This window comes from Aotus nancymaae, unplaced genomic scaffold (assembly GCF_030222135.1).
Source record: "Aotus nancymaae isolate 86718 unplaced genomic scaffold, 86718_ANA_hifiasm-v0.15.2.pri h1tg000079l, whole genome shotgun sequence".
Taxonomy (NCBI): domain Eukaryota; kingdom Metazoa; phylum Chordata; class Mammalia; order Primates; family Aotidae; genus Aotus; species Aotus nancymaae.
In genome coordinates this window covers 12775032-12787713 of record NW_026988494.1, presented here as the reverse complement: position 1 = coordinate 12787713, position 12682 = coordinate 12775032, and the positions used below count along the sequence as shown (strand labels likewise).

Below are 12682 nucleotides of genomic sequence, written 5' to 3'. Positions count from 1 at the left end.
AGTCCATTCAGTCAGTGGGGGGTTTAGAATATTATTTTTAGTTTACATTAGTATAAAGACTTTGTGATTATGCCACATAAGTCAGATGCAATAGAAAAATAATAATTGATAAATTTGAGTACCTTTTTAAAAAATTGCATGGCCAAAATACCATGAGCAAAGCCACTGGACAAATGATAAACTGGGAGGAAATATTTGCAATAAATGTCTCACAGATAAATGGCTAAAAATTCTAATATATATTAATATTTCTGGTTTCAGTTCTGACATGCAGAGAGCTTAGAGGTCACCATTCCTTTTCTTACAACCAGAGCAAAAACTGAAGAAACTGAAAGTTAAACAACTTTTTTTGAACCGATCAGAGAAATAATCAGTCACTAAACAAACGACCACCCCAAAATCTGGAGAGATGAGCTCATTCAGGGAATCACAGCCAAATACAGAGTCACAGGTTGGATCAATTTCCCTGTAGCTGAAGGTGCTACACCCATAATCTGCTAGGAACACTTAAATGGCTCTTTAGACAAATTGATGGAGGTTGAGTATGGATTATTTTAAGAGTGAGAATCTCCAGTGACCCGGTTTTAGGAAAGCTTTCACACTTATTTAGATTTTTTTGTCCCTACAAGGACCTTACCAGATTCTCACTGTGAAGATCTAAGAAACATCATCTAGGGCCCTAGCAGGGGAAAAAAGTAAGCATTTTGGATGAAGCTCAGAGTATTCTCTATAATAAAATGTTCTGTAGAGGAGACTTTTCCGAATTCTTATCTAATTGAAAGAGGTGCAATCATCCAACTTTTATCCCATATGATATTTCTTGAAATATTTGTGAAGGTTAAGCGCAGGGGTTTGGCCTGGCTCACTAAGGACAAAGATTTAACTTAAAAATTATAGTATACAAATCCTCCCCTATATCTTAAGCTTACATCTTACCAGTACATCAACAGAGCTCCAGCATAATAAGAATCAGAAGTAAGTAGATCTTTAAAGAGTGAATTAGTGCATCTTGAAAAGATACAGAAAACAGATGTGGGATATTTCCATCATCAGAATAAATATTAATAGTAATGGATTTTAACCTATTTAATAAAATAGAAGTTAATTCATCTGTAGAAATAGAAATTAATCACTTATTAATTTTTGATTTTTTTCTCTCACTAATTGATTGCCCAATTATATCCTAAGTCCTTTATATTCTAAATAATCACTTAATTACTTAATATTTAATTAGTTGGGCAGTTAAATAGTAAAGGAGGAAAAACTTTGTATTTGTAGTAGAACAGCAAAAAGTAAATTAAGAAGAAACAATGGTGTTAGAAAAATTATTACTTTTCTTAAACAGCAAAAAGTAAATTAAGAAGAAACAATGGTGTTAGAAAAATTATTACTTTTTTAAATTGATTACTTGATTAAAAGAATCATTAATGTGTTAATAATGTGAATAAATGTTTGTTGAGAAACAGGATATTTACATATTCCCAAACTAGTTATCTATAAAATACTTATAAATCACAAAGAATAAAATAATAACATTACAGTAGAGAAACCTGGGAGATGCTGCCTTCTTCAAATGAAAAAATTAACCTCATTAATGGGATAAACCGCCATTGTGTGCCTCCTGCTATGTTACACTGGGAAGGGTGCAGTCTGAATTTATGGCATTCCTGATAAGGACAAAAAAAAAGGAAACTTTATTATGAGGATATATCAGAGAAAATCAAATTGAGGAATGTTCTACAAAATAGCTAATATTTACTCTCTAAAATGTCAAAGTCATGAAGACAAAAATGGTTCCAAACTGAGAGTCAAAGGAGAGACATGACAATTAAATGCAATGTGTTATCCTAGATTAGATTGGATTGGATTGGATTCTGGACCTGATTTGGGGTTTGCTTTTGTTATAAAGGAAATTATAAAACAACTGATGAAATACAGATAAGATTTGTACATGATATAATATCACTGTAGGTGTTAATTTGCCAATTTTCATAATTGTACTGTATTTAGCAAGAAAATATTGTTATTTTTAGGAAAATGTATTACACATACACACTTATATTTGCCTCTCTTTTCTGACAGCAGACAATCCAGGACAGATGTGCCTGCTTCCTTAACCCCTATTAAAGAAGACAGCACCATCCTAGTTGCAGCCCATTCTAATGTACTCTTACATTGACCCCCATAGTTTTCCATGGTGTTTGATTTCCCTTCTGGCAAAAAGTAGACCTAATTTTTATTTTTTACCCCTATTGTGTTCCAGATGTTTTTGGCCACTTGAATTTATCACATAACAGATATGGTACTGAATTTTGTAGCAGCCAATACAGTGCTCAGAAGACAGAAACAAACCAGGAGCTGCAGACAGCCAAGATACACCAATTATGGAGACTTAGGAAGTATCTGTTCACTTTACCATCATAAGGAATACATTGTCTTATTATTCACTGGTTTACTGAAGTACTCTTTCAAAAAACACTCTGCCTTATAGTGCAAAGCCCTGTGAGCCCTGTTCCATTTACTCTAATGTATAATGTCCCTCTGAGAGTCTAATAAGGAAATGAAACATCTCATATGATCAGGTTGAAGTTTCAGTATGAAGGACTAAGGTCTTAAGCTGATTAATTCTAAGTGCACTAATTAATTCATGTACTTATTTCATCTAATTGCTTTTGCCATGAAACTCTTTAGTCTACCTAGTGGATAATGCATGCCATTTTACAGTATCTGGCTGCATTTTTTCTGATACCCCTAATATGAATCTCTTCTAAATATCTTTTCTGAGAAAACAGCTATATGATGCCCAGACAGGATTCGTGAAATGCAATTAGAACTTATAAATTATAAACATGCAGTTAAAATCCATTTTATTGAAATACACTCACATATATTCTTGAAGACAATATATGTCATCAATGCAAATACTAAGTAATTAAACTGAAAGAACAATTTAGAAGCACAGTCATGTCCAGAACCCAATGTACATGTTATAAAAAAAATGTTAAATTGAGAAAATTACTTACTTTTTCTAAAATTTAAATATATTAAAATTGTATAATTCTACCTTCCTGTTTTGTGAATAAATTAAAATAGATATAAAACTCCCAGTACTATCCCTACTACCTATTTTATTTGTAAGTGTGATTAGTTTCAAGGACTTATCATTTCTAGTCATTGTAGTTAGAGATCAGACATTTCTTGCTCTGGTGAGCAAGCATTATTAGGTGACATTCTTTCCCAAAAAACAATAAGCATCTTAAGGAGAGGGACTGACATGGTTAGGCTTTGTGTCCTGACCCAGTTCATTTGGAATTGTAATCCCCAGATGTTTAGGGAGAGAACTGGGGGAAGTTATTGGATTATGGGTTCACCTTGCTGTTCTTGTGATAAGGAGTTAATTCTCCTGAGATTTGATGGTTTTATAAATGGTAGATTTTCCTGTGTTTACACATGCTCTCCCACCTATCATCATGTAAGATGTGCCTTACCTCCTCATTCATCTTCTGCTATGATTATAAGTTTCCTGAGACCTCTCCAGAAGTGCAGGACTGTGAGTCCATTAAAACTTTTTTCTTTATAAAATTCCTAGTCTTAGGGATTCTTCATGGCAGCAAGAGAATGGACTAGTACAGTAAATTGGTACTGAAGAGAGTGGGGTGCTGCTAGAAAGATACCCCAAATTGTGGAAGCAACTTTGGAACTAACAAGCAGAGGTTGGAAAAGTTTGGAGGGTTCAGAAGAAGACAGGAAGATGTGGGAAAATTTGGAACTTCGTAGAGATTTGTGGAATTGCTTTACCAAAATGGTAGTAGTGATATGGATAATGAATTCCAGACTGAGGTAGTCTCAGCTGGAGATGAGAAAGTTTTAAACTAGAGCAAAGGTATGACTCTTGTTACACTTTAGCAAAGAGACTAGCAGCATTTTGCCCCTGTCCTAAAGATATGTGGAACTTTGAACTTGAGAGAAATGATTTAGGGTATATGGTGGAAGAAATTTCTAAGTGGCAAATGCTTGGGAGGAAGCAAAGCATAAAAGTTTGGAAAATTTGCAGCCTGACAATGCAGTAGAAACAAACAACTCATTTTCTGGGGAGAAATTTAAGCTCTCTGCAGAAATTTGTGTAAGTAACAAGGAGCCCAAATGTTAATTTCCAAGGCAATGGGAAAAATATCTCCAGGGTATATCAGAGACCTTCATGGCAGCCCCTCCCATCACAGGCCCAGAGGCCTAGGAGGGAAAAATGGTTTTGTGCCTGTACCTTCATTGTATCTAAGAAGTAACTAACTTGCTTTTAATATTACAGGCTCATAGGTGGAGGGGACTTACCTTATCTTTACTCTGTGAACTCTTAATACTGGAATGATTAACACTTTGGGGAATTGTTGGGAAGGAATGGTTAGTTTTGAAAACTTGTCTTGTTTCAGATGAGACTTTCAACTGTGGACTTTGGAGTGAATGCTGAAATGAGTTAAGACTTTGGGGTACTATTGGGAAGGCATGATTGGTTTTGAAACATGAGGACCTAAGATCTGGGAGAGACTAGGGGCAGAGTGATATAGTTAGGCTTTGTGTTCTCCACAAATTTCATCTTGAATTGTAATCCCCAGGTGTTTAGGGAAAGACCTGGTGGGAAGTGATTGGATAAACCAGGTAATTTCTCCGATACTGTTCTCATGATAGGGAGTGAATTCTCACATGATCTGATGGTTTTATAAATGGTAGTTTTTCCTGTGCTAACACATACTCTCTCATCTGCCACCATGTAAGATGGCCTTTGCTCCTCCTTCACCTTTTGCTATGATTCTAAGTTTCCTGAAGCCTCCCTAGTAATGGAGAACTGTGAGTCGATTAAATGAATTTTCTCTACAAAATACCTAGTCTCGGGTATTTTGGGTACCTAACATGACAAAAACTCATTTATTTGTCATTGATTTCAAAGACTGTAGTGGCATTTATGGTATAAAAATATGATTAAAAAAATACAAATTTCCAATTCAAGATGCATAAAACTAAAAAGTTTATCAAATTTCAAAAATGTAGAAAGAAAATCAGAAATCTCAGGAAAGGAAAGACGGAGACAATAGAGAAAAATAACAAAGGTAGAAATGAGTTATTGGAAAGATTAATACATTTGATAACATGTTTTCAATATTGGTCAATAAATAATAGAGAAAAATACAGAACAGCAATATCAGGTATCAAAATGAGGAAATCAATATAATCATACAGAGAAAAGGTGATAATATGATTTTATTAACAGCCTTATGCCAATAAATTTGACATTTATATAAAATGACTAAATTTTTTGAAAAACAAAATTTCCAAAATTGACAAAATAAGTAGAACAATCCCCATTAAGCCTTAACAAAAAAATCTGTTTTCTGTTTTTAAAGTATATCAGCTATTTCTAACCTTCCCAAATAGATTTTCTGGTGAATTATTGTAAATGTTTCAGAAGACATAACATTAATCTTAAACTTATTAAGAGAATAGTAATTAAGAAACAATGCCAGATTTGTTTTATGAGTAGTTGCAAAAACCTGAGACAAACACTATAACAAACAAAATTAAAGAAAAGTTTGTGTCATGAAAATGAATGAACAAAACTGTACACAATATATTAGCAGATAAAATCAACCAATATATAAATGTGATGATACATCAAACTTTGTTAGTTGACTTGCTGGGTTTAGAGGGACTGAGGGCATTGTTCAATGAATAAAGCAAAATGCAGAAAAATTTGTTTAACATAAAACAAAGATCATTTGACAAAAGTAATTAACTGGTAGTGAAATGGCCAAAAGAGGAACAGAAGGAACTTGGAAAATGTATGTCTTTAAGACAATAAATGCATTTCTAAAATGTGTCTTAAAGTATAAATCTGTAGGCAGGTAAGACCAGCTTGAATAAAAAATCAAAAAGTTATTTACCCTGTCAGTTAAAGCGTATATCTCTGTAATAACACATAGGACAAATAAAAGTGAAAAGGGCATGCTGTTTACAATATAGAGATTAAAAATGGCTCATTACTTAGAATATTCACATTATATATGTACATTTTACCATAGAAAGTGATGAATATAAAATGCATACAAAAACAACTTTGAAAGGTGAAACTTGAGAGCTATGGAAGGAATGTAGAAGAATTTTTGCGACATTTGGTGTAGGGAAGAACTTAAATAAGTTTCAGAAGAACTATTTTATATGTTAGGTTTGACTATATGAATTTTAAGCTATTCTTCAATGAAGAACACCATGGGCAAAGTTTATAGAAGGTTGACAGGTGGAAAAATTTTTATAATATCAAAATGGGAAAATGATAAGAAACTAAAACATACTAAGAACTTCTACAAACCAATGAGAAAATGATAATAAATCTAAAACATTTACATGCAAATGATACAAAAAAGAATTTCTATAAGGAAAGCTTAATTGGTGAATGAAAATAGGATAAGGCATACCATCTCTCAAGTGATCAAATAAATAGTAAATCAAAACAATGAGATAGCAATTTACATCTCTAGGTTTGGTAGGGATAAGAAAGAAAAAAAATATATCACACTCATGGAGGAATGGCAATATATAAAAATACTCAGTGCATCGCTGCTAAGAATTAAAACAGGCAGTGCTATGTTGCAGGTCAGGCAGTACTCAGTGAGACAAAGAATATGTGTTTCCCATGAATTATTAATAATTCCTGTATGGATATGGACCAGAAAAAAAAGCAGAAGGGATGTAGCAAAATGTTCAGCATCACTATTTTTAGAAGGGAAGTGAGAAGCCATCAGGGTCCATCAACATGTAAATATAGAAATAAAATGAGGTAGGGATATTTCACAATATCTACATAACATTAAAGGCTCTAAGTTAATTGTGCTTAAAACATTATTGAATGATCTCAATAACTAGTGTTAAAATAGGATTTGCATAAAATTAAACACGTTTTACACACAAAAAAAACTGCACTATATATTTTGAACAGCCATGTAGTAAATAAATTAGAGTATCTATTGGTTAGAAAGTAAAACAATTAGAGGTTATAGATGAAGGGAAAATAATGATGGATGTTGACAGCATTGCATAAAATGAGGGGTGGGATTATGTTACTTCTGCAGTGAGTTTGAAAAACAAAGGAAAAAGGCAAAGGAGGAGACTGATATCCAATCTGGATACACATTTTTAAAATAACCAACAATTAAAGAGGAAATAAATCTGTCAACATGAGCAATGTTGGAGAGATGTAATTTATGAAATCAGAATGTTAGATAAATGTGAATGTCTTTCAGCAGGAAATGTTGCAAGAGGAGAAGCAGTATGCCATTTGTAAAGGGGGCTTCTATAGCCTCAGTATCTCCTCCAGCAGCTTCCACAAACCACTGTGCAATAACAGTTAACTAAATAAAACAGAATAAAGGATTGAACGCTTCTTACCTTTTGTTAGCCAGTTGTAATAGTGAAGTTGGGTAAAAGTACCAATGTATCAGACCTTTTTTATTGTTAAAAGTAAACCACTGGGAATAAAAAAAGAAAGAAAAAGAATGATGCCATCTGGATGGAAATACCCTTCTGTTCTGACTGCCTGTCTTGAGCTTATTACCTAGGGACATAAAACAAAAGCCAAAGTGCTGCTTGCAACTGATCCAAAATTAAATAGTGCCATATTATAGTTTCTGGATGTGAAAGATATCATCTTTAGACTGTAACTATAGTAGTTTAGTCTCAGCCTGAAAGTCAATATTTTTTCCTTATTACCTGGCTGTGGACATTCACAGATTATATGACTGCCAGTGAATAAAAAAAGAAAGAAAAATAGCATGTTATGAAAAGTCTCATATATTTCATAGTGTCGTTATAGGACCTGTCTGCATCAAAAGTACAATATGTCAACTGTCAGTCACATTGATCTTTTCAGATGTCTTTAGTTTTTATGGAAGTAGAAAGACAATAAAGGATGATTTTGCATTTAGACTCCAGATTAGGAATACTTTATCACATTCTCTCCTTCTTCCAGACTATCACCTTGAAAGTGGCCTTGAAGATAATATACAAAATTGGCATCCACAATATTGAGCAACATAAGAAAATTGTTGAAAAATCTGTAAAATTATTTTAAAAATTCACATCTTACCATATTGTACTACATATTAGTTATCTCCAAATATTTATTAGATATATGCTCTCAGTAGTACTATATTTGCATTCATAGTTGGATAACTTTCTGTGTTTAAGGAATTGTGTATATGATTTACATTTTTTAAATATAAAGGTAAGTAGATGATTAGAAAAGAGGTTTGAGCTCATTAAAAGTTTTGCTAGCTAAAAAACATAAACTACATAAATAAAACATAAACATAAATCAACAAGGCAAAATAAAAGCTATTCAGCTAAACAAAGGGCAAGTTCAGAGTAAAGATATTCAAAATAATCAAGCTAGAAAATAAACACACTACACTCAGAAGTTGAGTTAGTTCTTATTAAGAAAGAATGATTCCATGAAATGAAGTCTGTGTCCATATGCAGTTTCCTTAGTTGCAATGAATGATTGGAGGAGGTATATAGGAATTTTTTTGTTTGGCTTTTCAACCAGCTCTGAGAAGCAGGACAATGAAAGGAGCTTCCCTGCTGTCAGAAAAGAGATACCCCTGGCACCCTCCTTAGAACCTCAGAATGTAGCTTAGATGAAGGTCCCAGCTAAGATAGGCAACTAAGCATGTAAACCAAGTCCTTTTTCATGAAGTTTTGCACTAAAAAAGGGAACTGGATTGAGTGAAGTTTTACACTTTCATACCTGCCATGAGCCAGGCATATTGATCTAATGTAATTCTTATTTTAAAAAATCTCGGTTAAGATTCTTTGTAGACATAGACAAGTTTATTCTAAAATTCATATGGAAAAGCAGGCCCAAGAATAGCTAAAGCAATCTTAACAAAGAAGAATACACTAGGAGACATCACCCTATTTTATTTTTGTTTATTTATTTTCAGACAGGGTCTCTTTCTGTTGGCCAAGCTGGAGTGTAGTAGCAGGATCATGGCTCACTGCAGCCTCAAACTTCTGGCTCACTGAAGCCTTGACCTCATGGGCTCAATTGATTCTTCCACCTCAACCTACCAAGTAAATGGGATCACAGGTGCATGCCACCATGCCTGGCTAATTTTTGTATATTTTTGTAGACAAGGTTTTGCTATGTTGCCTAAGCTCCTACTTTATATTAAGGCTTACTACAGAGCTGTAAGAGAGTGATTAATATCGTGTAGAGCTACTATCTACTATATATTATTCTTAATATGTACTATACAGTTATATAACATACTTATTATAAAGAGCTACGGAGAAAGATATAGACAGAAAACAATAGAACAAAATGAAGAGAAGTAAGAACTCAAAGTAGATCCACACAAATATGCTCAGCTGATATTTGACAAAACTACAAAGCAATTCAATGGAATCCTATTTTGTTAGTAAGTAAAGACAATTTTTGAGAAGGCTGTTTTACCTTCTCAAAAATTGTGCAAGAGGAATTTTTATTCACAGACGCAAAAACAAACCCCAACTTCAGTCTCACACAATATACATAAATAGATCAAAATAGATTATAAACTTAAATGTAAAATGTAAAACTATAAAACATGTAGAAAAAATAAAGCAATAGAATACCTCTGGGATACAGGATTAAACTTAACACCAAAAACATGATCCATAAAAGAAAATAATAATAAATTGGACTTCATTAAAATGAAAACCTTTTGTTTGATAAAAAGACCGGTAGATGGAATATGCAAAGAGTGTTCAAAACTCAGCAAATAAAGAAACATTTCAATTAGAAAGTGAGTCCAACACATGAAGAGACGTTTTACTAAAGAGAATATGCAGATGACAAAAAAGGACATGAAAAGATGTTCAACATCATTATCCATCAGAAAAACACAAATTAAAACTACAATGAGATGTCACTGCATAGGTATCAGAATGCTAATATAAAAAATAGTGACAACATCACATGCTGCAGAGATTGGGGCAAAAGTAAATCACTCATCCATCATTGCTGAGAATGTAGAATGGTACAGCCACTCTAAAAAACAAAAAAGTGGTGGTTTCTTAAAAAAACACTAAACATGCAATTGCATTCTGGGGCATTTATGGCAGAGTAATAAACAATTTTGCCCACAGGAAACCTGAACATGAATGTCCATAGCAGCTTTATTCATAACATCTAAACCTGGAAAGAATTTAGATGCTCTTTAACAGCCTAAGCAACTTTTTAACATCCATACCATGGGTACAACTTAGCAATAAATAAAAGAGCAATCACATCGGTAATCCAGCACTTTTGGAGGCCAAGGCAAGCAGGTCATCTGAGGTCAGGAATTGGAAACCAACCTGGACAACATGGTGAAACCCTGTCTCTATTAAAAACACAAAAAATAGCCAAGTGTGGTGGTGTATGCCTGTAATCCCAGCTACTTAGGAGGCGGAGGGAGGAGAATCACTTGTACCCAGGAGGTGGAGGTTGTAGCCAGCTGAGATTGTGCCACTTCACTCTAGCCTGGTGACAGAACAAGACTGTCTTAAAAAAAAAAAAAAAAAAAAAAAAAAGAACAAACTTGATAAATGCAACAACTTGAGAGAATCACAAGGGAATTATGCTGAGTGAAAAAATGTCAAATCTTAAATGTTAAAAATTGTATGATTCCATTTTATAAAACATTTTTTGAAGGACAAAATTAAAGGAATGGGAAATATAGTGTGATTGTCACAAGTCACATCCTGGGGCAGTGTTGCAGGGGCAAAGAGACTTGAGGGAGAGGAGTGTACTAATAGAATAAAAGGAAGAATCCTGTGGTATTGGTACTATATACCACATGCCTAAAACTTCACAGGACACACACACACACACACACACACACACACACACACACACACAAATGGTTAAGAATAAAACTGGTAATCTGAATAACATCAATAGATTATATAAATGTCAATATCGTGGTTGTGATATTATCCCATAATCTTTCATGATTGAATGTTAGGAGACACTGAATAAAAATATGCAGGATCTCTGTAATTTTTTTCATAATCACATGCGAATCTACAAAAATCTCAAAATATAAAGTTTAGTTGTAATTAAACTAAGTAATAGGACAAGGTTGAGACCGAACACATGGATTTTCTCAATACATGTGACTCCTACTTTGTTATTAAGTAAAGGCATGTTGTTTCACTCCAATTGTACCATTAGAAAGATTAAAATTTAAACACTAATCAGAAATCTTTAAAAAAGATAATCTTAAACCTTGAAAACAAGTTTTATGAAATGAAAATATAGCTTGCATCTAGCATGTCTCCTGAACATCAGATGATGTTGATTGCCTCATGCTGTTAGATATAATTTTTAAATTAATTTGAATACTTTCCTATTGTTTTCTAGGAAAGTTATATTTTCAAGTAGGATATTATTAAAGAATCTATATTGCCATACTTTTGCAAGCATTGTTTCTGGCAGCATTATTTCCACTTTAATCGTTGTGTCTATTTGTTTTTAATTGCTACATCAAAATTCTTTCCTTTGTTTAGTTGCCACTTGTACTACTTTTCTGTGACTTTTCTTTCTTATTTCTTCTCTTGCTTCTCCTTCTTTCTTTCTTCATCTCTCTCTTGTTCTCTTTCTCTCCATTGAGATTGCTCAGAGCTTAAAATCAACTCCACTCTCCCAAATGTGTCAGAACTTTGGGAACAATGATTATAAAATGTAGCCTTAAATACTTTATTCTATAGTTAATGTCGTTAACTCTACATACTTAGCATTTGTTTTCTGAATATGTATTATCAAAAATAAAAATGTAGCTTAAATAATTGTTCTAAATTTTTCCCAGGAGAAAACTTAGATGCAAAAATATTCTCAGGCTTTTCAGATGCTTTTGATAATTATTATTTTGTGCTATTTCACATTACATAATGGGAATAAGATCACAACTTATATTTCTTGCCCATAGTTTACATAGCTTGTTTTTGACAACAGTGAGAAGTTATTGTTCCTTGAAGTTATGTATGTAAGTAGGCTAATTATAGCACAAGCTGTTTTATACACAGTATTTCACATCTGAAGAGACAGACTATTTGTGTAATTTTATAATTCACACCATTATGCTAACTGATTAATGAGAAGATTAAGCCCAATGTATTTATTACTTCAATAGAATGTCTTCTATTCCAGAAAAATAGTAGTTGTAATATGTAAGATACCACTTGGAGGTTCTATGTGCCTTATATTCTAAAATCGATTTTGATGCTTTCATCTCTTTATATATTGCTTTAAAGAATTAAAATGCTTTATTTCTGCAAATCCATTTCTCAGTGAGGTAATCCTATGGGCTCTTGATGGGACTCTTATTTTGCCATCTAAGTAGTGAAACACACCACATCCTCAACTAGGTATTGTGATTCTAACTGAATCTATATAAAGGAATCTGATAATTTATAAATTCTCTTCCTTGCCAACAATCTTTTCAGAATTTTTATGTAATGTACTGATTAATAGAATCTTTATCATTATTATTTTTTGCTAACCACAATAGAATAGGTCCTAATTGTTAAAAAGAATTCTTACAGAATCTTAGTTTGCTTATTATTTTATAAAAAACTCATGTGGAGTATTTCTTACCTCATACATACATGCTAG

The 12682-nt window shown here is 32.9% G+C and overlaps 1 protein-coding gene across 1 annotated transcript in view; it reads left to right on the top strand.

The window, feature by feature from the left end:
- SGCZ (sarcoglycan zeta) overlaps nt 1–12682 on the top strand; it is a 1161665-nt gene that overhangs the window by 878048 nt on the left and 270935 nt on the right. The window lies entirely within an intron of this gene.